Source organism: Canis lupus, chromosome 22 (genome assembly GCF_003254725.2).
Source record: "Canis lupus dingo isolate Sandy chromosome 22, ASM325472v2, whole genome shotgun sequence".
NCBI lineage: Eukaryota > Metazoa > Chordata > Mammalia > Carnivora > Canidae > Canis > Canis lupus.
In genome coordinates, this window is record NC_064264.1 from 10,132,669 (window position 1) to 10,158,139 (window position 25,471).

General features: G+C 38.2%; 1 long non-coding RNA gene across 1 annotated transcript; it reads left to right on the top strand.

Annotated features, from left to right (window-relative positions):
- The first annotated feature begins 18,380 nt into the window (after window positions 1-18,380).
- On the top strand, window positions 18,381-25,173 carry LOC125753321 (uncharacterized). Its single transcript, XR_007404869.1, has 2 exons — window positions 18,381-19,383; window positions 24,906-25,173. It is a non-coding gene; the product is annotated as an uncharacterized LOC125753321 (long non-coding RNA).
- Window positions 25,174-25,471: the final 298 nt, after the last annotated feature.

Genomic DNA, 25,471 nt, shown 5'->3' on the forward strand with positions numbered 1-25,471 from the left:
ATGTAATTTCCAAATGAGTGGAGTTTCTATATTAAGTCGTCTAGGAAATATTAGTGTTTTACTATCATAACAATTTGTTGCAGGTTAAAAGCTGGTCAGACAAACATACATAAACTCAAAGGAAGGAAGGAAAGTCAATGTATTGGGAAGACACATGTATATAATCCCCCCTCCCTGGCATTCCTTCCTTGTGTCACACATCATGGCACTTACTTGTGTTCTGTATCCAGTTGTTTCTTGTACATAAGTTCTGCTTCCTCTTCTATGCTAAGTTCCTAGAGGGCAGGAAAGATACCACATGTTATTTATTCTTCACAGTTTAATAACAGGTTCTCAATAAAGACTTCATTTTTATTCAGTGAATGTTTGTTTATTAAGCACCACCAGAGCCAACATAGACTTAGGTGATCCTTGGAACCAACACGAAAAATATGCAGTCCATTTCCTTGAGGAGCTCATGATTTAAATGGAGAAAAACAGAGAGTCTCTTTGATAGAATACGGATAGATGTTTAATGGTGATCCTTTTTCTTAGGCAGACCCTTCAATTTGGAGTGAGTCTCTGGACTAACAAGCTAGGAAGTAGCATCTCTTCTTTGTGCCCAAGTTTTGGGAACTGACTGGGTATCAGATGCCATATGGGCTAATCAGAACTTCCATGGTGTTTCTGGGTAAAAATAAAATGAATGTTCCCATATTATATGGGATTATACTGGAGGGAACATCAGAACCTAAAGCTTTATAGGCTTGACAAGAATGTTGGGAAGATTAACAAGTTAATATTTCAAAAAATGCTTTGAAGACAGAAAGTGCCAACATAAGTGCTAATTATTATTATTAGCCCTATGACCTTTTTCCTTTTCCCTTTACTGTTAGATCTATCATAAAGCTTAACTTCAAGAGAAATTATTTTTCTGTAGATGAGCATTTTTTTATTAAGTCAAATATTAATATATGCACTGATGGAAATAGCATTTCTTCCATTATTCTTTTTTATCCTCCCTAGAGGGCAGAAATTGTGTCATTTGTGCATTTTGTAAGGTGTGTAGTAATGCAATGCACATTTTGTCACTCTGTCAGTATGTTGGCAATGGCTGGCAAAACCTGTAAGAGGGGCAAAATGTATGTTTGGAATCCTACAAACAGAGACTACAGACTAGTGAGGCTGAAAAAAAAGGAAAACCCAATCAGAACTTAGGTAACTAAAAGATTTGCATTTTAAAGTGGTCACCAGGGGAGACTGTAGAGTCTACTCTACCAGAGATGCTGACATTACTCCAAATATTTTGGTTCTCCTCATTTGGAATTGCTTTCGGAAGTACTTTTACAAACCATATTAAGAGCTAGTGTCACTTCATGTTGCCTCTTCTATGTGAAAAGAGCATAAGAGACCAAGAGTGGGAAACATGCTCAAAGGGACTTCTCTATATTGGTGTGTGGAAGGTCCAGATAGTGAATGAGTTAGAATCCCACTGCAATAATAGGAAACAAACCATCCTAATGCTATACACACCCATAGAGCTTGAGAAAATTTCAAATACGAGCATTGAAAGGTTTTAGAGCATGTTAAAATTTATATTTTTTGTTAAATTTGGTTGTTCTGGGGGAAAAATAAAAACTCTGCTTAAAAGACATTCACTTTAGGAGGAAAAAAGCAAACAGAATGACCACACACACACACACACACACACACACACAGACACACACCCTACCGCTTTCCTGTCCTTTTCCAGTAGCTTGATCAGATTCTCTGAAAAACCTACCCGTGCACACACACATTTCTTTCTTTTTTCCATCACTGGCAGTGATAGCCAGAAATTTTTGGTTGCTTTCCACCTTTTCCTCATCAACCTGATCTGTTGCCAGTAAAGAGGAGGAAAGAGAAACAGATAATGGGCAGCTGGGACATGGACTTGGCTGAATAGTCACAGGCTTTTATTCCTTTCCCTGTCTCATGCATCTATTTAAGGCTTACACTGGTTCATTAAGGTTTCTGTAACAAAGCACCACAGCCTGGGCAGTTTAAACAGCAAAAGTGTGTTGTCTCATAGTCCTGGAGGCTGGAGGTCCATGATCAAGGTATCAGAAGGGTTGATTCCTGTTGAGAGCTGGGAAGAAGAATCTGTTCCATGCCTTTCTCCCAACTTCTGGAGGGTTTTGTTTTTGGCAATTTTTGGCATTCCTTGGCTTGTAGACACATCACCCTGGTCTCCACCATAATGTTCACTTAGCATTCTTCCTGTATGCATGCCTATCTTCACATTTCCCCTTTTATAACTTCACTGGTCATGTTGGATTCAAGTCCACGCTAATAATCTAATTTTAACTTGATTACCTCCGCGAGACCCTATATCTAAATAAGATCACATTCTGAGGTTAAGACTTTACTATCTTAATGGGGGGCAAAATTCAACTCATAACAAGTCTGGAGGGGAAGTGTACAGAGAAATGAGAATGTGGGGAAATAGTAGCCGTAATGCTTGATTTTTTGCACCACAGCACATATGAACAAGAAATCATTCCTCTCACTTTCATAAATTGCCATACCCATAAGGACCTATGCTAAGACTCTATCACATCCATCTTAGGTAGATTTCCATGGTGCTTTACCTGGACCTATCTTATGATACAATTTTCTGCTTTGTGCTACAGTTCCTTACACACACAATTTATCTCTCCTGTGAAACTCTAAACTCCTTGAAAGCAGTATCTAATTCATATTTTTTTATATTCCTTGACCTAGCACACTGCTTTGCACATGGCAGATACCCAATAAATTGTCACTGAATCTATGAATGACCATCTAGGTTTTATAGTTGCAGAGTCCTTAAATTATACATACTCATTGTCAATCATTACTCATTACATACTCATTGCACAATCAGTCAAGATAGGTGTGGTTGTGTTTCTGGAGCAAACACCTCATAACTCAGTGATTCAACACAACAAAGTTTATTTCTTGCTTAGGCAAAATCTCATACAGTTCCAGGCTGCTCTCCAAGGTGGTCATGTTCAATGTGGGAGCATGGTATCCCTGGCAACTCAGATGAAGCTTCAGTATTCCTGTGGCAGGGGAAGAGATCGTGGATAAGCAGCACTAGATCTTAAGTGCTTCAACTGAGAAGTGCTCCCAGCCTATTGGTCTGAACTAGTTTCATGGCCCTTAGTCCAACTACAGGAGAGCTAAGAAATATTATCTGCCATATGTCAGGAAGGAAAGGAGGATATCAAATGCTGCGGAACACAGCATTAATTTCTAACTCATCCATTTTTCTCCCCCCAAAAGTGTCTCTTATATTAGCATTATCTTTTATATGGTATTTTTTGAGCCCTTACTATATACCAGGGAATGATCTAAATGCTTGTGGTTCTATAGAAAAAGACAGACTAAAGGTTATATTCCAGTGTGGGGCAAGGCTAACAAAGGAGTGACCAAATAAATAAATATTTTCACACAGTGACAAGTGCTATAAAGAAAAAAGAACAGGAAAATATGGTGGAAAGTAAGTTTGCTAAGATCCCAGCATCAGTATTTTCAAAGAATCTTAGTCTTCTACTAGAAAGTTAGTACTTGTTTTCTCATATAATTCAAAATGTTATATGGTCATTTTTATATTATTTATGTTAACTGAAACCCAACTGAACAGAAGCTTCAAGTTGTTGGAATTTGGAACCTTCCAACACACTTTTGGGTATTAAAGTTAAGTATTGAGAAAACTAAGTCATGTGGTATATTTATAAAAAGAAAAGAATAATTAAAAAAACGGAAATGTACACACTGTTTCAGTTATCTATTGCTATATAATAAGCCTCCTCAAAACTTAGTGAATTAAAGTGATAGCAATCAGATATTGACTTATGATTATTCAACTTGGGCAAGGGACTCAAGGGAGGAAGCTCATCTATGCTCCATATTTGTTGGCCTGGAATAACCAAGATATCTTCTTTATTCTCTGATAATGGCTTACTTGGATTACTGACTGTGATTGATAAATTTGCTCAGATAGCTCTCTCTCTCTCCACATAGCCAACTGAGCTTTCTCACAGCATGGTAGTTAGCTTTAAAGATGGAGCATTCCAAAAGTATAAGACCAAAATGAGGTGCCTCTTAAGCCCTTCCTTGCAACATACTTGCTAAGGTCCCATTGATCAAAGCTTGTCCATGGTCAAGCCCAGAGTCAGTCAGGGAGGCTACTACACAAAGGCATGATTCGTTGGCAGCTAACAAATTATTTCTTTATCACTGCCAATTCTCTGGATTCTAATAATTCTCATTCCTCCTCTACATTCTTCTTCTACAGTCTGTCTCTGAGACTCCCAAAATCCCATTCCATTACAGCATCAGGCTCACGCTTGAAGTCTAGAACCTCATCATCTAAATCAGGTCCAGGGAGAATAAAGACTCAAAGGTGTGGCTGCTTTCAATCTAAATAGTTGTAAAACAAATAGATAAGTTCTCTTTCTCTCTTCTGCTCATCATCACTGTGGTAGAGAAGACAGAAAAACTGCAATAAAAGCACCCATTCACAAAAGGGGAAGAGGGAAAAATATAGCAGTCACTAGTCTTGAGTAAACCTAAAATCCAGTTGGGTACATGTTGCCAGTCTCTTGGCTGGAGCCCAGGTTGGATATCTGGGGGTGGTTCTCTATGGCCCATGATTGTAGCTAAGCCATTTTTTTTTTTCAGTCTTCATCCTGCTCAGAGAAGGTTGAGACCACAGGGATTTCTTTTCATTTTGAAATTCACATTTCATTTTGAAATGTTTCTCTCTTTTGGTCCAATCTGGCAATGTTTAATGTAGTATAATTCTCTTAAAGACTTTGCAGGTTGCTTATAAATCTTATTATGGGTTCACTTTATTAGATATTCACATTCTTATAACATTCTTCAAGATGGACCCTTCTATAATTTTGCCTGTAAATCACACTGCTGTGGGACAATGCCTTTAATATTTTTAGAGGATTAATAGAAGCCCTTTTGTCTAGTTGACAGTTTATGAGGCACTGCCCTAAATCTTTCTGAGTTCTCATAAACAACACCCTTGATTTGATCTTTATTTTGAGACACCGTTTTACTGGTACTGCCTTGGATGTGATATTTTTCCTGAGGCGATTTCTTATTTTGAGAATATTTTTCCAAAATACACTGGGGATGAGAATTAGTTTTACTTCTGAACCTTCAAATCCTTTATATTTCCTTTACATTTTGACGAAAACCAAACAGCTCATTCATTTGCTCATCTTACTCCTCCTATGACTCGTCTCAAGCAACTACAAGATGCCAGGTGCTACTTTCCACACTCTGCATAAAGCCTTAGCTAGATCCACAAGTTAATTAGGTATCCTTTTTATTTTCCGTGTTTCTGTAGGTGACAGTTTTGCTAATTAATCTGCTCATATATAACTTAAGGTTTTGCTCCTCCAGCTTCCAAAAGCAATTTTCTTGCTGCCCTTCTGACTACCATGAAGTGCCATCTTGAGGTTGGTCAGGTCTCTGGCCACTCCACAAGTCCAGATGCCACACATTTAGGTTTTTCTGTAGCAGCTCTCCACTCCTGAGTGCTCATGCCGAATTTTTGAGTTATCTCAAGTGAACGGTTTTACTAATTTTTCTGCCAGGACATAACTCAGGTCCCCTTCTCTCCAGCTCCCAATAGCTACTCCCTCATTGCCCTCCCCTGTTCTTTATTAATACAGAAACACAAAAATCTCTTCCAAGTTATCTCCTTAGGGCAATAAGTACACATTTAATTCGATCTCCTATATCTTCTGAAGCGACCATTATAGCACTGACTAGCCATAATTGCAGATATTAAAATTTGTCGACTGCCAAAGATTCAGTTTTCTTAGACTTAGAAAAATTTGCAACCAACCATTTTCTTCCTTCTTTCCTTCCTTCCTTCCTTTCTTCATTCAACATTTACTAAGTACTTCCTAAGAGTCAGACACACAGTATTTGGCATTAGGGTAGGAAAATCAATAAAACACTTTGCTTGCATTAAAGTTTATATTCTGGTGAGGAACTTATTTCTTAGTTAGCCTAAAATTCACATGAACCAGAAATCCCCTCCTGGTTCTTGGTTAGCCCAAGTGAAAATTTCAAAGTGAAGGAAGTTTACCTTTGATTTACTTCTCTTCATCTATTGGTCAACTTCTCTCCACCTTGAGAAATCCTGACCCTGGAGTATGTTGTCCTTATGTTTTTCCTAGGAAGCCTTGTGCTCTGCTTGGTTTCCCCTAGAAAAGGCCTCAGGATCCATACATGAGTTTTTCTACCTTCCTTTACACTAATACATGTATCTCTATGATTCCCCTAAGGCCTTTCTTCTGACTCAAATTTTCCAAACTCAGTTTCAGGAACATAATCATGAGTAATCATTGCTTTCTCTCATAAATAGTAATACTTAGATAGAGATTTTCTGGGAGATGTCATATTCCAATTCAAAGAATGTCTAAAATTATGCCCTGGGCTTATGGTGGAGATAGGTAGGGATATGTTGGCTTTTCAGGCTTTCTTAAGTTTCCATGGCAACTCCACATGCCTTTTGAACCTCCTGAGATTCTTCATGTGAGCTAGGCATGTGCTAGAAAAGGCATGCTTTCAGGTGTGGGTAGAACCAGTAGCTGTACAATTAAATTTATCCTTTTTTTTTTTTTCAAAACAGATTTGTAATGTAAATCTGGCTTCATACCTCTACTTTGGAAAACATACCTTATGACCTCTAAAGTTGCTGAAAGAACCTGATCAGCCCAGTGGTAAAATCTGTACCTCATGGCTACCAGAACTTTGACTATAAGTGCAAGTTACCTTGTGACTAGCATTTACTTTTCATTTTGCTTAAACTAAATATATGTTAATTTATCTCTTCTGAATATTTAACACTTGAGAAGGAAGATTTCCAACCCCACCCTCTTTCTTTTTTTTTAGTCTAGTGCAAGTTTTTTTTCTGATTGGTTATGTCATAGTCTGCAACAGCCAGCCCGAACATTGGAAGAGGTGACAAGACAGTGAACATGATCCACTTGCAGGGTTTTTAGTTCCTCAGCCAGATCGGGATTTTTATTGATAAGGATCAAATAGAAGTATCTGAACCCAACAAACAAACTTGGCTAGGGAAGTTGGTCCAGAGCCTGGCTCTTAGGAAGGAGATAGAGAACAGAATTTATTGGAGTCCCTCCCTGCCACTCGATACCTCTGGGATCTGTCAGACTTGGAAAATGCTTCATTTCTAAAAACACTGAATGTTATCAGGTGAAGAGAATAATGGGAAAGACTCAACCTCTTCAAATGGTAGTTTCTCAATGTATAAAATGCAGATAATAGTATCTGCTCAGCCTTCCCAAATATAAGTTATATTTATTGTTTTGGCAATCCTGGGAATGGGGGTGTTCATAAATTTCTGAAAGAGTTTCTGCGAACCAAAACTAAAAATATATTCCTGTGGAGAGGGGCAGGTCTAGCTGACTTTCTGACTCAGTTTGACGTGCTGTTGGTAGTTTCTCTGAGAGCAAGTTGAGATCCAAAGACAAAGAGGGACATTCTTTTATACTTTCATTGCCACCTGGAAGAATTTTGTTTCTCTTTTTTTGTCGGAATAAAAATAGAATCTAAAAATGTTCCCTTTCTCTGGGGGTAGTTAGGTGTGAAACTGCTTAAAATCATCATCTAAACAGTTATGACAAAGCTACTTCTTTTTTCAGGGAAGGAAGGTATAATCCTATTATCTTTGTGTGGTTATCAGCGCCACTTGAAATTCCAATTAGTGTAGCTAATCACTGTGGGCTCCTCTGGTAGTTAACTGGCAAACAGCTAAGTCTAATTAATACTTTGGAGTGGTGGGTAAATGGCATTTATTTTACTCCTCTAGACACATTTTCCAAGTAAAATTCTGATTTGGGGCTTGTTTCATTGGAAATGAACAATTTATAAAAAGAAACAAAAAATCTGTGTGAAGCTAACAAATAAGACCCTTAAGCAATCTTGTCAAATCGGAGAACTTAGTGTTCCAGAAGAAAAGGGAGGCTACTCAATGGTCAGTCAAAGGCATATTTCACATCCATTTATAGGTAAAAAAAAAAATAAATCTATAAAATAGGAGAGGCATTACTCACTTAAACTCAGGCTTGTAAAGAGAGTCATTACCATTTGACTCATTAACAATGATTCTTTGCTTAGAAACAGGATAAAGTATTAATAACCCAGGCCTCTGGGCTTTTAATTCAAATGGCTCAGAGCCAGTCGTCTCTGGTGAGTCCATTATAATTATCTGGGTGATCTCCAGGCAAAATAATAACTTCCCTGTGGCCAGTAGGCATTTTAAGGGAATTAGGGCCTAGCAACCTCTATTCCTTTGTGCAGAAAATCTCTATTAGCACCTGCCCCCACCCCTCCAATTCATTGTCCCACCAACTCCTGTCCTAGTGAGGTCCTGGAGTTGATTTGGATGTGGGTCAGCTTCTCACGGGAGAAGCCTGGCTTGACCACGTGCCCAAGGTCGACCAACGAGGTAGTCTTGTGTCTTGGAGGAAGAGGCAAACATGCTCACAGCTGAGTCAAATCCACAGTGACTACTAAAAAATCCATTCTGTTGATTATTGTCCTCTCAATGCCTGAGGAAAAGCATCACAATATTAATATTAACCCAAGGAGTGGAGGGTCTGATTTTCTTTTAAGGATGTCTCTCTCCATAGGCCTGGGAGATTCCTATGCTTGTGTCCCAGAGTAACTTGTTTATAATTAAACAATTGCTTTGTTCTCCTCCCTTGAAAGAAGTCCATATTTGCAGAAACTACCAGAGTTTCTAAACCAGAAAAGGCTATAGAGAAGAATAAGCCTCAAAGAATTGCAAATTTTCCTTGGTTTTGAGCTCCAGTCTTTGGCTGGGCACTGGTCTGGGAAAAGGGGACACTTATTTTTTTAAGACAAGAATTCTGTGTTTAATTTTTAGGAATATGAAAGAGCTGAATGTTTACTTGAGAAAGGATTTGAAACCTTTTGTAGGCTTTTTGAGTTTTTCAGATAAAGGCAATCCACATCTCCGTTCTTAGGCAAAATAGTTCTGCAAGTAGCTCTCATAGGAACGAAGAACTGCTCCCCAATGTGTAAGCATTATTCTGTATAATTATGGATATTTTCTTTCCAAAAAAATTTTTTTTTTCTAGAAGCTGCTATTTCAAAGGCTTTCAATTCTGTGTGTCATTATCAAATAATCTTTTTTGTACTCGGGTGTTTATTATTGGATTGCAACAACGATAAAGCTCTAGGGGTTTTTGTCTCCTTTGGTATGCTAATTAGCCAGTTTCCTTTTGATCTTTTTCTTACTGAAAAGAGTGAAAAGCTATCTCGGTAGGAAATCTTAGTGCTGTACATTCATCCCCTCATCTCCATAATCTGAGGATCAGAGGAAGACAACAATTTCACTGCTGAATGAGAGCTTCTAGAAGCTTTAGTTAGAGCTCACTGCTGTCAAATAACTCTACTGGCACTCAGAGGTGGGCACAGAGGAGGAAGACACAGGAGGAAAAAAGCACAAATATTTCATGCGGCCGAGTGAGCTCAGTTGCTTTTATTTCTTCTCCAGGCATTCAATCCATGTCATTTCACCTAATTTTTAACTTTTAGATTTCTTTCTCCTATTGATGTGTTTTTAGCGACAACGACTGAATACTCAGTTTAAGGAAAATGACTTGAAGAGTAGGAAAAAGTACACAGCTGATAAAATCTGTCAGACTGCAAAGCCATCTTTTAAAAGACACAGTAAACTCACATATGCAGAGTACCTGGGGAAAGTGCTGTAGCTCTTAAGGGTCGGATGCACATATTTGCATGTTACATTATATTTGGGAATGGATGGAAGAGAGAAGTCCTTAGATTTTTAGTTTGGTCACTGGTCTACTGTAGCTGTGAATATTTACCTTTTTATTAAGATCTAAGGATTTAGGACAAAGTCTGGAAACTTGAATGGGAAATTTCATCATCAATATCATCACCTAACATCTATCGAGAATGTTCTGGGGGCAGCGCTGCATTATGAGGACAAAGTACGTTGATACTCAAGTATCTAGTCAGAGGGACTGTGCCCAGTGCATCCAGCCAGCCAGACACCGACGCACACGCCCATGTACACCAGGTTGAACTATATGAACTCATTGTTTTTGCAAGTAAAAAGCAATTCCACATGCTCAGCCTGATACAGTTTACTGTTTGGGAGGTAATTTGGTTGATTATAAGGTGCGAGCTTTATTTGAAAAAAAGAAAAAAAAAGTTCATACATTCAAGAGTATTGACTTCTTTAAGATCATCCTAAGAGAGGTCAGATTCCAAAAATGCAGCCATGGCTAAGGGCAGTTTTAGAATCATCCTAAACCCGAGAGTTTTCATTTCTTTGACGTTTAGACAACAATCTCTACCCTTTGGAAATGACCCTGAATTTTGGAAATAAAGGAAAGTCATTCAAAACAACTTCTTGTGAGTAAAATAGTTTATACTGAAAAAAGCTATTTTGAATTTCCTTTTAAATAAGCAACATCTGAGTATAAATAATGCAACAATTTCCTCAGGTGCCACATGAGCCATCAGAGCCATATAATTTTTGATTTAGAGGGCACCTTAGAGATTGGCTAGTCCAGCATCCCTTACACTTTATTGAACCTAAAAATCCTCAGGGGAATTATTAATAATGCAATTTTGAGCACCTTGCTATAGAGAGTCTGATTTATTAGATTTAAGAAGAGACTCAGAAATCTCCATTTTAAATAAGCTTGTCAGATAATTCTGATGCAGGAGGTTGTCAGCCATACTTGGACCTGTCACTCTTATCTATAGAGGTAGCTCTTCAAGTTGAGGGACATGCAGCTTACTCTACACAGAAGCTGGCCCAGAAGTAGATGCCCAGTCTCCTGGACTCCTGGGAGACCTTTGGGAAGGGACTTCTGGGGTCTGAATCACAGATTGTAATTCAGTATTTATAGACTGAGTAGCATTCAACCACTTTTAAAACCTTTATTTTAAGCCCATTTTCTCATTTGAAAAACAGGGGTAATATTGATAGCAAGCTCAGTGTTGTGTCTATACAAGTTGCTTACTACAGTGCCTGGCAGATAGTAACTGCTCCAAAAACATCAGCTACTCTGTTTTTATCCCAAAATCTTCATTCTGGCTTTTTGTATTTCTTTTTCTGTACTTGCCCCTTTTCATGGGACTTTTATTATTAATTAATTATTTTATTATTGTTTTTTTTTTTTAGAGAGAGAATCTTAAGCAGGCTCCATGCTCTGTGTGGAGCCTGACCTGGGGCTCAAACTCATAACCTTGAGATCATGACTTAAGCTGAAATCAAGAGTCAGATACTTAACCAACTGAGTCACCCAGGCACCAGCTTCATGGGTCTTTTTTAAATTGGCATTTCTGCTTGGCATTCCTTCCTTACGACATTGGTCACACCTTGGTTCCTGGTACCAATATCAGACTAGAGAGTTCTTGTTGAAAGGTAGCAGTCAGTTATAAAAACCCTCTGGACTCCTCCCTGAGAGCAATAGCTGGGTCTTTGCACATTTTACCTTTATGCCCAGTTAACCCCTACCTATAGCCCTACTGGCTTGTGATGGTTGCAAACCTTCCCCCTTCCCCCAAACCAAACCAAAACAAAAACAAAGCCCCAAAACAAAACAAAAAACCTGAAAAGACATAACAAAATAAAATTTAAAAAAATCCTCAAGTATGAAACCAAAGTGTGTAGAGATCAAGATGACAGCACAGAAAGGCCTTTGTCATGCCTGATGAGTGGAGGGCAAAGACTGGCTGGGGGAAGGGCAGCCTGAACAGCTGGTGGCATCTGCACTTGCCCACAGGCTCTTCAGACTTGGCTCAGAAGCCAGAGGCACTAATGATGGTGCCGGAGGGAGGGAGAAAGACAGCATGAGGCGTCCATACAAGGTGCCAATGAAGTACTTGTATCTTTTCCCCATCTGTTCCTGTCACCCCTACACCCTCCCATTTGCTCACAAATAAATAGGCAATGGGTGACCAAATGCTGCCTAAGCTACCTGATGCTGCTAATTACTATGACTGTTTAGAGCCAATTATCTCCACAAAAGCAAAACATCTTCATGTAGCATTCCAAATGGATACTGTTTCGTCTGGGGCAGAGACAAATTGAAGGCTGTGGCTCAGCTTAAGCTAAAAGGGCTCTACTTTGGCACAGGTTTCAAAGACCCATTAGAGTATTTTTGTTTTCTTTTAATTTGTAGTTTTGCAGATGCGACAATTACTAAAAATGCAGGAAGTGTGATTGGGGTGAGATAATTCTATAGAGAAAGATTTGTATGTGCCTTTTCATCTGTGTAAAAATTATATATAAGTCTAAACATAGAGACAAATATAAATACACATAGAGAGAGAGAGAGAGAGAGAGGGAAATAGTTAAGAGGTATCATGTACCTGTACCAGGTAGGGCTTCACTGTAATGCAATCGTGCATATATTCATTAACACTTTTGTTGGGACTCTAGGATTTCATTTGTTTAGCATAAATGGTTGGACAAAAACCTCTAGGTTAATTCTTTTATCTTTAGTATAAGTGAAATGGTGCTTACATAAGACAAATGAGGTGTAAATCTGAAATAATTATCTGAAGTTCTGGTCAAAACATTTCAAACTGAAAGAAAAGGTAGGCTTCAGGTTGTGAATAATGCATATTTTCTACTGCTCTGATTAGTGTCTTTGGACAATTGCTCAGCTCTTCCCACTGTTCATAGGTACAGGCTGAGTCACTGCTTTGCAGTGTCACTATGGAAAGGGACAAGAATAATTTGTATGAAAAGTATGTGAATGACTTTAGTCTCTTCTCTAAATAAAGGAAGCTTCCATCCTGAAGCCAAGCATCTGGGGAAGATGGATGCTGAGCAATGCATATCTGAGCTGTGGAAACAACCAGGAAAGGCTGAGTCTTTGTGAACAAGTTTCTAATACCCCCCTGGTTTCTCTAGAGAAGAGGACTGTGGTACGTCATGGAAGACGTTCACATATTAGCTAAAGTTAGTGTTAATGAGAGAGTTTTGCCGCGCTCATTGGGTCATCCATCCCTTCACTATGTGCTAACTGTGGGCACTCTTTGGTAAGTAGAACACACAAGGACCCGTCCCTATGGGGTTTTGAGAACAGCTAAGGTGAATTGAGTGGGAAAGACAGGGGGAGTTTGCTTACGAACTGGAGTCAGAGAAGCAACACCAAGATACTTTAAGGCCTAAGAAATTTTATTAGCCCCAATTCTGTGATTGCAACTTACTATTCTGAGATTTAAAAATATCAAGATTATTTCTGATACCATCAAGACCCACCAACTGTCCTTAATATTTAGAAGAAATTTGTATGTATGTGGCGGTATGTGCTAATAGTAAACAAGACCTAAATTTCAGGGATGTGGACTGCTACTGAGAGCTACTGTAAAGTCCAACTGGTAACCCAGCTGAAACTGAAGACGTATCCCCTTTGAGTAATAGCTGTTCTGAAAATAATCTACTCACTGAGCCACTTCCCCTGTTTAATTGGGAGTGTGTGGGTGTGAGAGGGAGTGGAGGGGAGAGAAATGAGTGTGTGGGCATATGGGTGAACATGTGTGTGAATGTGCTTGCACACATGGCTGTGAATGTCCATATGCCTGAGTGTGTATGTCTCCATGTGCCAATGTGTACATTCATTATATAGGTCTCTTCATTCCCTGCAGAGAGTTTATGAGAGTCTTTTGGAGAAATTTATTTATTTAAAATATACGGCAGTTGAGTAGTTCTAGAAAGTCAGTACATCCCTAAATATTCTCTTACAAAGAAGCATATTGAAAAGAAGTAGACCTTTTTCAATAAGCTTTGGGTTCCTATCGTACTATGAGGTAACATTTGGACAGTGTCCATGGTAATCTGTGCAGTGGTCCATGCAGCGTTCATTTTAAATTGGTCCTTTTAAGTATAGCATTAAGTGGTTGTTCATAAACAGGACTGAGCAATTTCTGAGTGGGAGGAGAGCCTTCCAATCCTTACCCATGTGATCTGTAACACTGATGTGGGTGTATAACGTTTATGTCCAGGATATAATTATGTAGTGTATGGGGATAGTTCAGAGTAAATATTTTTTTTCTGATAAAAAAATGGACCTATTTACTAACATTCCCTTGGAAAATGAACCAAGAAGAATAGAAAATTATGTTGTGTTAGCTTTTCTTCTAAGAGTTCTCTGCATTGACTCCATTGTACCTACTCTTATCCAAGGCTGATTTCATAACTGGTGTGTTCTGGTACGCTTCCCTAATTTCAGGCTGGGTCTTCCTGACATACAGTGAGAGAAGTACTATTAGTTGTCTGTCTAATTTCAGTACCTGGGGGCTTGATTTTTTTAATGTTACCCATTTGGATTTATTCAATATATGTTTATTAAGCAAATTTTTGCAGTACCTATAATGATAAGCCCTGGGGAGAAAATGATGGCTAATCCAGGCTTTCAAGGTGCTCTCAAAGTGGAAGGGAGACATTCTTTAAAAAAGGGACTGATTAAGTGAGATAGGAGGACAAAGGAGAGAAAAGAATTCTTTTTGTGGTGTTAAGGGAGCTCTACAGAGGAAATGATGTCTAGCCGAGGCTTGAATCATGAGTATGAATTTGTCATGCGGTAGCCTATAGTGGGGGGAGTGGGGAAACATTCTAAACAAAGGTCTGAATTTGCAAAAATAAAAAAAAAAAACTGTTGAATTTCCATCCTCAGAGGAAGTCGTTCCAAGTAGAGACCTACTTATCATTTCTCTGCCTTCCTCACTGATGATTCTAGTCTTGCCATTTTCCCTCATGTCTTGTACCTGATTTTCTTTCAAAGTCTTCTGAATCAAGCATTTCGTGCACTATAAATGTACAAGACATTCAGCCTAACAAAAAGAAACTCTATTCCGTGCTATTTATTATACTACTTTCTTTGTCTAGGACAAACTGATTATGTGGTTTGGATTTTTTTTTTCCAGTTAGAGACCAGAACAATACTTTGTATTCTCCAGAGCTACCTTAGCCTCTACGCAATAACCCTGGAAAGGAACAAACCTTGCATTCCCATAGAAAAGACAAATAGTATAGGCAACCCATAGTTCTAGTGAGGGCTTGCTTCTTTTAGGCTGTGTATTACTTCAAGAGGCTCACATGAAGTAAAAGCTAGTTTGAAATTGGTCTCCTCCTGGTTTTTTTATTTTATTTAATGTTTTTGAATTGTGATCCTTGTGGGGCTCAAGTGCCCTTTAGATAGTTCAAGATGGACAAAGCGATAAAACCGAACCAAAACAAAAACCAAAAACAAACCAGAAAGCAAAAAAGCACCTTGCCTAATATTGCAATAAACTTAGACCTTTCGTGTGTAGAAATGGATGACAAAAGTGCTCTGTGTGTAAACATAAAGTGAAGATTTATTGGAGTAAGGTAATGAAGGCATCAACAAGGGGCTAGAGCAAATATTCTTCTGAAAACATCAATGACATTCTGCTCCATTTCATAGTAGTTTGGACTGTAAATCTTCAAAGGTCAAAAAATAGCTTCCCTTCAGGCTCATATGAAATGTTTAAAGCCATCAGTTGCACCAATCTTAGTTACAATGTTACACAGCAAACAAGGCTAAATTGTGATTTAATTCTTGCACGTGTGTTCTTGATTTCTGTCTTGATTTATGTGGAGCAAAGGATTCCTTTTATGACCCCTGAGATTATCTATTCTTGTACTAACACCTGTTTTCTCCTTTGCTTTGCCTAAATGATAGTCTCTCTTTGTCTAGGAGATCATTTTTATGTGGTATGAGGAAAGAATTCTATCTTTTGCCTCTGGTACTTACAACCCCCCTCCCCGCCATTTCCTCTAATTCCACACACAGTGTAATACAAGCATGGCAAATGTGATGTGGAGGCCTTGGGCTGATTAATATTATTTACTGTGATGCTTCTTCTGGTCAATTGCTGCAGAAATGAGAGGCAACAGACCTTACCTGGAAAGAGGCAATTAGAGCCTCTGGTTTCCATTATCTTCCATATATCTGATTTCTGCTTTGCTAGTGTTAGAAGAGTCTGTATTAGGTTGACAATGCTAGTTAGTTCCACAGATATTTATCAAATGAACGCATAAGACTTTGTATTAAGTATGGGTTGGAGAGGAGCTGTTGGGGTAAGGGAAGAACATCATGGGTAAAGATAAACAAGAACTGGTCCTTTCCTACAAAGACCCTCAAACTTTAAGGGGGGGGAGAGTTGACATGAATAAGAAGGAATGAAATGAGTTATTTTTAAAGATTAATTTATTTATTTATTCATGAGAGACACAGCGAGAAAGAGAGGCAGTGACATAGGCAGAGGGAGAAGCAGATTTCAGGCAGGGAGCCTGATGTGGGACTCGATCCCGGGTCTCCAGGATCATGCCCTGGGCTGAAGGTGGCACTAAACCGCTGATCCACCTGGGCTGCCCGAAATGAGTTTTATAGTAGAAGCATAAGCACTGTGCTCTGGAAATCTAGGGAAGGTGAAAGCCTTAGAAAAGCCAATTTCTCTTGAGCTGTAAAAATCCTTACAAACTGGAACTCATTACTTCTAGCTTGATATATTCTCTGGAGCTGTGATATGAATAGATCCAACTCCATTTCACATGTATATTTCAAAATTGCCTCTGGTTTTGGATTTTTGTGGCAATGTGTTTTATAGACTGAACTGGTTCCAAAGGCAGGTAGTACATAGTTAAATAGCTATAAAATTCAAAGTATTTAGTTTCCGAAACCCAAGTTTTTCAAGTCTTCTTTTTCTGGGCAGCTTTATCTTGCATGCTGTCTTGAACATCAATACTTTTTGTTGTAGTTCAGGAAGTTTCGATCATCAATTCACTTCCCTTATTACACATTATGTTTTCTTAGTCATGAATGAACTTCAGGGAATCTATGTCTCACTGTAAGTGTATGCAAAAATCTCTTTATGGACATTTTTTCTTGGCAGAGTTCATTGTTTTCATTAGATTTTCAAAAAGATACAGAACCCAGACAGTGTAAAACTATTATGTTTTCTCTTCATGATTTTATCTACTGTCAATATTTCAATGCCAACTAGATGTTGATGACTCTAAAATCTGTATTTCTAGCCTAAATATCCCTTGAGTTTTATTCTTATAAGGTCCGAAATTTACTATTTATCTTTGTTTCTTTGGGTCATTAGCACAAGCTCACCAATTCCAAGATTTAATTCACAATCTTTCATTCTAAATCTTACCTACATATTTTCCATCTTCACTGATGTCACCAAAATTCACTCAGTCACCCAGGATAAAAAACTGAGAATCATCTGGCTAATTATTTATTTGTCCTTTAAGATAACTCAAATAGCAGTTGCTTCTAGAAGCCCCTCTTGACCACCCAGGACTGGCTGGTTGCTCTTTTGGGATCCCACAGTTCTGTGCATATCTCAATCATTGCTCAGCCATATATTAATGATCTGTTTATTTTTTTCTGGTACCCTCATTAGTTTCCAAGTTCTTGAGGGAAGTAACCATTTCATACTTGGTTTGTGATTCAGCACTGAGGGCAGAGTTGAATGCTCAGTAAATGCTCAGGAATCAATTAAGAGGAGTAATTAGGACTCTTCAAAGAATATATGCTATACCTGGCTTCCTGAAATTCAGACACAGTGACAGTGACTTGAAAGACTCTAATTTCATGGCCCATGAAAGTGCAGAGGAAAGAAAGCTCTGTCTAATGTGGTCTGCTAAAATGAAATTATTTTAAAAGTCAGATCCTAATGTTGATTCTATGTCACTCAGTAGGGAAGAGGTGCCAACTGTGTAGTAATAGCCTATTTTCTATATGTTCTTTCTAAACTTGACAATCTTCCTCTCCAGAGAAAAAAATTCTATTAAGTTAAACATTTAGGTTTTAAAAATTATGTTTTAGAATCAAGCAATTAATAATTCATAGCATCTTGTGGCAAATTGTGTTAGATTCAAGTACAGAATTTCTGAGGCTTCATGAATTCTGGTAGAAGCATAAAAGGACAAGCATACCAATTCTTTGCCCACTGCATTTAAGACAGAAGCACTTTCAAAATATGGACTTCTTGAAAGGGAATTAGAGAAGGCCCCTTAGTCCTTCACCTACCAAACATCTTTTTAGTCATTGTAGTTGAGTTCCATACTTTTCAAGTGAATCAGAATTATTTTGTTTCCCTTCCCCTCCTCATGGGTTGAGGGTGAGGGAATACCTCCCTCTACTCTGCCAGGTAAGAGGGACTTAAGAGAGAGTGGTGTTTGCCAGAAAGAGAGCCTGATGTCCTATCCTGGTGGCTGAGTTGTAGAATGGAACTCACCCATCCCTGTGTCACCATGGGAACGCAGCTGAGTGCAGAGAGTTCTAGAGAGAGGCTAACCTGTATCTTCTGGAGTCTGGAGCCAGAGATTGGGCCCTGACTCTGGCTTGGAAAATCCTAATGACAAGAGTAGATGACCCTAAATGTTAGACCAGTGGAGAAAGGCTATAAGAGGAGTGTCCTATATGTACAGATTTTGGAAGGACAGAGAGGCAAGCTTTCTCATGGGTTAATTGGACATTTGGTGAAGTAGCAAGTTCAGAGGAATCTTGAAAGGACTCTGTCTAAGAGGTCTGCTTATTAGGACAAGGTCTTTCCAATAAAGAGGCTGAGTGAGGTATACCACCAGGACAGCAGTGAGTGTTCTAGGAATGGTGTTGGAGGTACTATTGCATGTTTGTGTGTGTGTGTGTGTGTGTGTGTGTGTGTGTGTGTTCTGGGGTGGATTCTTTCCCCTAATTCCATTCTCCCTCTCTACTACCCCAGTTGTTGAGCCAAAAACAAAAGCAAAAACAAAAACCTGTTAGTAATGGGGCAGGTAAGGGAATAGGGAAGACTGCAATAAAAACTGGAAAAGTAAAAACAACAACAACATTTATATTATTGAAGTGATCAAAATATCTATTGTACTCAGTGCTATTGATGCCCTCTTAGGTCTCCTTTCTGCCCGACACATCAGTCTGCCAGCTGCTGTGGATGCTGGCTGCTAATAGCTCACAGCTGCTCTGTGCTGCTGAGACTTGCCCTTGGCCAAACAGGAGCCACCTCACCCTGGAAGCTTATGAATCTCCCCTTAGTTAAACTAAAGACAACAAGTATTTTATAGGGATGGTCAAATTTCTGCTGCTGCCAAGATTGGATGTTAAAAATATTAGAAGTGTTTTGGGGGGTTGGGGGGAGATACCTATTTCTGGTGATAGTGAAAAATCTAGAAAAAATGTATCTAACAAAAAAGTCCATCAGAAGCTTTGAAAAGCCACTAAAGCAACTACAAATTGAAGGATCAAGGTCTTGGAGAGAAAAGTACAAGAGGTAAGTTTGATGACCAAGGCTGCTTTTCCCTTCATGGCATTTGCCAATTCTAAAGAAGCAGCAGAAGGTACCTGGGTGGGTCAGTCAGTTAGGTGTCTGCCTTTGGCTTGGGTCGTGGTCCTGGAGTCCTAGGATCAAGCCCTGTGTCAAGCTTTCTGCTCATCAAGGAGTCTGCTTCTCCCTTTCCCCACTGCTCGTGCTCTCTCTTGCTATCTTTCTCTCTCTCTCTAAAATAAATAATAAAATCTTAAAAAAAAGAACAACAGCAGAGAGGCTGAGAAATTGAGTGGATATTTGATAGCTGAAACGTTGAGAAGCCCAACTGATGGTCTCATGGGCTAGAAGATGAAAACTGGAATTCAGGGCCAGCTCAAGGAGAAAGACCTTGGCAAACCTTCCAGGGTCTTAACTAGGCCCCTGGACAATGTATACTCTAGAATTGAAGATGGACCAGAAATAGCCAAGCCCCACAAATCAGATTACTCTCTGATCAGATTAAGATGATTTTTCTCTATTCTGTCAGAAGCAAAATTAATGCCATCTAAAACAAGATGACATAATCTACAGTCTCAAACTATCATTTCTTCAAATTTTGACATCTAGGATTCAATAAAAAAATTACTGGCAATTCCAGGAGATAAGCATATGTTTTTGAAACAAGGAGAAAAAGCACAACAGAAACAGACTTGGAAGAGATCCTGATACTGATGTTATCAGGAACTTAATGAACATGATGAAAGTAAAGGGTAAGGTGGAGAATTTAAGCAGATAATAACTTTAAAAAATAATCAAGTGGAAAGTTTAGGAGTGAAAAATAACTGAAATCAATAACTCAATGGATATGTTTAATAGCATATTAAAAAACACTTAAGAGAGAATTTGTTATTTGGAAGATAAACCAGAAAAAATATCTCAACATAAGAGAAATGTGGAACCTAGTTAAATAGATCAAACAAATTTTGAACATGTTTTTCATTGAGGGGTGAATGAAAAGAAAAAAGAGATTGGAACAGAAGCCATATTTGAAGGAATGGTGGCCAAGAAGTCTTCAAAAATAATGAAAGATACCAAGAGTCAAGGAGCACTATAAATGCCTGGTAGGATAACCTACAGAATACCATACTAGGTATATCATAGTAAAACTACTGCAAACCAAAGAAGAGAGAATCTTAAGAGCAGACAAAAACCGAAATAAGAAGTCATGTATTAGGTTAGCTAACAATGAAATTATCTATTCAAAGTGTTGAAAAATTATTTGAATTACTTACTCAAAATTTTCAAAAAATAAACTTACCTAGAACTCTATCCCAGTTAAAAATGCCCTTTAAAAAATCAAAAGAAATAATTTTAGACTCATGCACCCCAAAAAAGTGAGATAGTGTTATCATTAGGTCATCTGTGTTATAGTAAATACTGGCGTGAGTGCTTCTGAAAGATGATTCTAGGCAGGAGCATGGAGAGACAAGAAGGAATGAAAAGCAATATGAAGGGTAAATATATGGGTGGGTCTAGATGAATATTGAAAGCATAACACAATAGTAATAATAACAATAACAATAATAATAATAAAATTTAAATACCTGTGGGGTGGACACATGACAAAAATAGAACAAAAAGCTGGAAAATGGATAAACAGAACTATATTGGTCTAAAATCCTTGCATTATGTCGTGGTCAAAGTCAAGGATGCCTGTTTTAATGTAGGGCAACCCTTAAAGGAATAGTAAAATTATAATAAACAAGATAATAAAAAGGCAGAATGGAATAATAAAAATATTTAATGAAAAAACAAAATAAGGCAAGAATAAGGCGAGAAATAAGAACAAAAGGAGCATGGAACATATGAAAGAAAGAAAAAAATGTATAGCAAGATAGTAGATTTAAACCCACATGTTTCAGTAAGTGCATTAAATGAAAGGCTAAATATTCCAATTAAAAGAAATACTGTTAAATTGGATTTAAAAAGCTATTTATGCTGTCTATAGTAAGCAGCTTAAAAATAAAGGTGCAGAGGGGCACCTGGGAGGCTCAGTGGTTGAGCATCTGCCTTTGGCTCATGTTGTGATCCCTGGGTCCTGGGATGGAGCGCTGCATCGGGCTCCCTGCGTGGATCCTGCTTCTCCCTCTGCTTATGTATCTGCCTCTCTCTCTGTATGTCTCTCATGAATAAATAAATACAATCTTAAAAAAGGCACAGAAATGTAGACAGTAAAAGATGACAAAAATATTCTTTATGAACATTAACCCCCAAAAAGCTGTTTTGTTAAATGAATAACAGGCCAAGTAAGCATTAAGGCAAGAAGAACTACTAGAAGGATATTTTACAATGATAAAATGGTAATTTGCCAGGAAGTAACACTGGAAAAATTTGCATGGATATAATAAGAAAATCTCCAAGTCCATAAAGCAAACACTGATAGAACCAAACTGAGTCAAAGGCAAATCCACAATAGTTTTAGGTAATTTTGATATAACTCTTTCAGTGATCAATAGGATAAGCAGAGGAAAATAATTAGGAAGGACATCAAAGAGCTGAACATATTTACCACACCTGACCCAATTAACAAACCAGAACACTGCATCCAACAACTGCAGTGTGATCTTAAATGAATCTCATTTAAGCAAATTTCCAGATATTAAATTCATACAGAAGATCTCTGATCACAGTGGAATGAAGCTAAAAATCAATCATAAAAGATAATTAGAAAAATCTCTAAATATTTGGAAATAAAGCAATATGCTTCTTAATAAACTATGGGTCAAAGGAGAAATCACAATGGAAATTAGAACTTATTTAGGCTTTAGAAAGAGAACTCTATCATTGTGCTAAAATCCTAACTGCAGTAGTCAAGGAGCCAGCCCAAGGAGCTTGAATAGAATCTTTCTTTCTCTTTCTCTTTCTATAAAAGCTTCAAGGAATTTTGTATCTGTGGCATGGAAATACCATGGTAGGATTTTTTTTTTTTAGGTATTTATTCTATAGTTTGCTGTATTCATCTTGTAGGTATTATGGTCAACTTACAGTGGCTTTCTTGGGACAATCATGATAATAATATTAGAAGTAGTAAACACTGTGCCTAGGCATAGAAGTGATATTTCTATCATCCAAAAAGTCTGTCAGATGACCTGAGACTCCTTTCCTTATTTATATAAAATGTTACTCTTCCCTGGAACAAATCTGACAGATGTTTGGGAGGACAGAGAAGCACTTCACACCGTTATTTAACCAAGCATACTGTGAGAAGTAATTAAGGATCCTGGTACCTATTTACTCACATATGAAAGAAAGGGATATATAAACAATATGAGGCAAATTAGATGTTTTTGTGTGCAGAATAAGGGCAAAGATGGCCTTTTAATAAAACATTGTTTTTCTTCTCAGGTAACATTATATTATTAAATACTAATAATTAGGTTCATAAGCTAAGAAATGGAAGATGACATAATGTTGTTCTTTCTATCTCTCTAATGAAGATCTTAGGCTTCCAATGCCAAAAGTATTCAGGGCTTGTCACATCAGAGACTTTTAGAAGCCTATGAGGCCAAATATTGTGTTAAGTTATACTAATGTTAGTTCTTTGCCCCGAGGGCATTAGCCTCCCATTGCAGGTTCTCACAAATTAAGTGTCATAGATTAATCTCCAGAGCTAGATTTAGGGGGTTAAGGAAATTGTTGGTTCCTCTCCTAGCCCTCCCATAGCTTTAACCTTCAAACCACCAGCCCATCAGCTGCAGAACACTGTTGGTTTCAATCGGAAATGCAAAATTCTTCCTTGATGTTAGGATGAAGGGGCTGTGTTTGTAATAGTGTGCTCATAAAACAAACTTCATTCTTTCCCCAGTAATTGGCTTCCTGCTGAAAGGAGTGCTAAAGAGATGTCTGACAAGAGTTTGAATTGGTGTGTTAGTACCTTTCTTATGTATCTCTCTCCATGAGCTGTTTATATTTTCTCGTGTTAGCACACCCTACACTTGCTAAAGATGAATTTGAATTTTCAATATCTTCTTGTAGAATGTTATTAGTGATTTGTAGTTGCATTGAGTGCTCGTGCCTTTGTAACCATAAAATTCATGGTTAGGCTAGACCATATAAAATCATAAGGTCCTAGAAGTCTGAGTAGCCCCAAATGGTCTGTTTTTTGTTTTTGTTTTGTTTTTTTTTTTAATCTTTTTCCTGTTCCTTGCCTCTTTGTTTGTTCAGAAAGACTTACTTGGATTTTATAAGATGCAAAAGATAGTTCCATTTCCAGCGTCTTGCCTTTTATCTATTATGGAGTGCAATTTGACTCTTCCTTCAGAGGACAGTTGAAACCTGCTCTAAATGATTACTTTTGGGAGAAAAACATCCCCAACCCTCAAGTGCTGAGAGTGAAGTAGTTCTGGGGCATGTATAAATAGATAACTAAATCAGAATGGAAGTATTTCTGAGGATGACTGCCATGTTAAAGCAGTAAGAGGTGCTGAAATTTCTAGGTGTCAGGGCTTCGGGCTGCTGTTGCTGAAATAATGGGTGAGAGAATTCAGAAAGAGGATTTTCCATCTGTACTTTACAATAACACTCCTTTCTCATTCCCATCCACCCCTAGAACCATGAGATGGAATGGCAATGATGAAATAAGTTCCTATTACACTCTATAAAGAATACATAGTAGAAAATTCCAAATGTCTTCTCTTTATCAATTAAGAAAGTTTACATTTAAAATCTGTGACTGGAATGCAGATCTTAAATACATAAACTAAGGCAACAGTTTAAGAAATTGTCATCCACAAAGGCAGGACTAAATTGTATGAAAATCAGTTGCAATGCTGCTTAATGAAGAGCACATTGATTTAACAATGGGAAGACTTGGATTCCAAACTTAGTTCTCCTATTTCATGTGTGACCTAATTAGAACAAATCCCTTGATCTGTCTGGGCCTCAGTTTCTCCAAGTATAACCTTAATGGTTTGGGCAAATGCTAAGGAGCCTGTGAGCTTGTGAATTATGCCTAGGGTACTTCTCAGATTTGGGTTAGTGTGTTGTAAGTAACTGACGTATATGGCAGGGTTGATATTCTAAATATATACCAGCCCCAGCGTAAGTACTCACTGGTTAAATTGGAAGTTTGATATAAATAACCAGTAGCACTGTACCTGTACATGCTAGCTACAAGTACACGTGTGGGAATGAAGACCTAGCTATTTTGTGTCAAATTGCTAAGGCAATTGACACACAAAAAAAAGACTTAGGAATCACCAGTCCTTCTTGTCTTTCCAAGTTGTTGCATCTTCTATTATCATATTGTGATAATGAAGAATTGCTGCAGAAAGATGACACACATGCACCAGGGCGTAGGCACATGATTAGAGATCTCAATAATGTGGTGGGTTGTTAGAATAATGGCACTGGTGAATCATACCTCCCTGTATCTACACCCTCTATTAGTCTTTTCCCACACTGACTCTGGCCTTGGCTATGTGACTTGCTTTGGCAACAGGGCATTAACAAATGTGACAGAGACATAACAAATACTTTCTCATTAGGGCTTGCTCCATCTCTTGCTGCTTTTGGAATACAGCCACTATGTGAAGAAGTCTTCTGGCCTGCTGGTGACCTCTGGTACAGCTGACAGCTGGCACCATTCACCAGATGTATGAATGAGGCATGGACTACAGAGCCTCCTATGAACTGGCAGATGATGGTAGAAACAGGAGCAACCCCGGGGAAGACCAGAAGAGGAACTGCCCAACTGAATCCTGCCCCATCTGCTGACCGCGGAATCAGAGCAAATAAAATGGTGGTTATTTAGGCTACTAAGTATTGGATTGGTTCAACACATAGCAATAGGTATTTAATACAACAAGAAAGGAATCTCCAAGTTAGGCGGAGAGGAGAGGCATTGGTTGGAAGAAAGAGAGTTGAGGTCTCCTTCATTATTTTCTTTCTTGAAGTTGGGATCAAGGATTTGTGTCTAGTTCCTATAGATAGATCCTTGTTAACTCATGGGCCAAGAGCCTCCTTCTGACCTATCTGGTCAAGCACATTGGGTTTAAGGAAAAATGTAGGTAGTTTCTCCCATTCCCTCTTAGTGAAGCACACAGGTAGATTT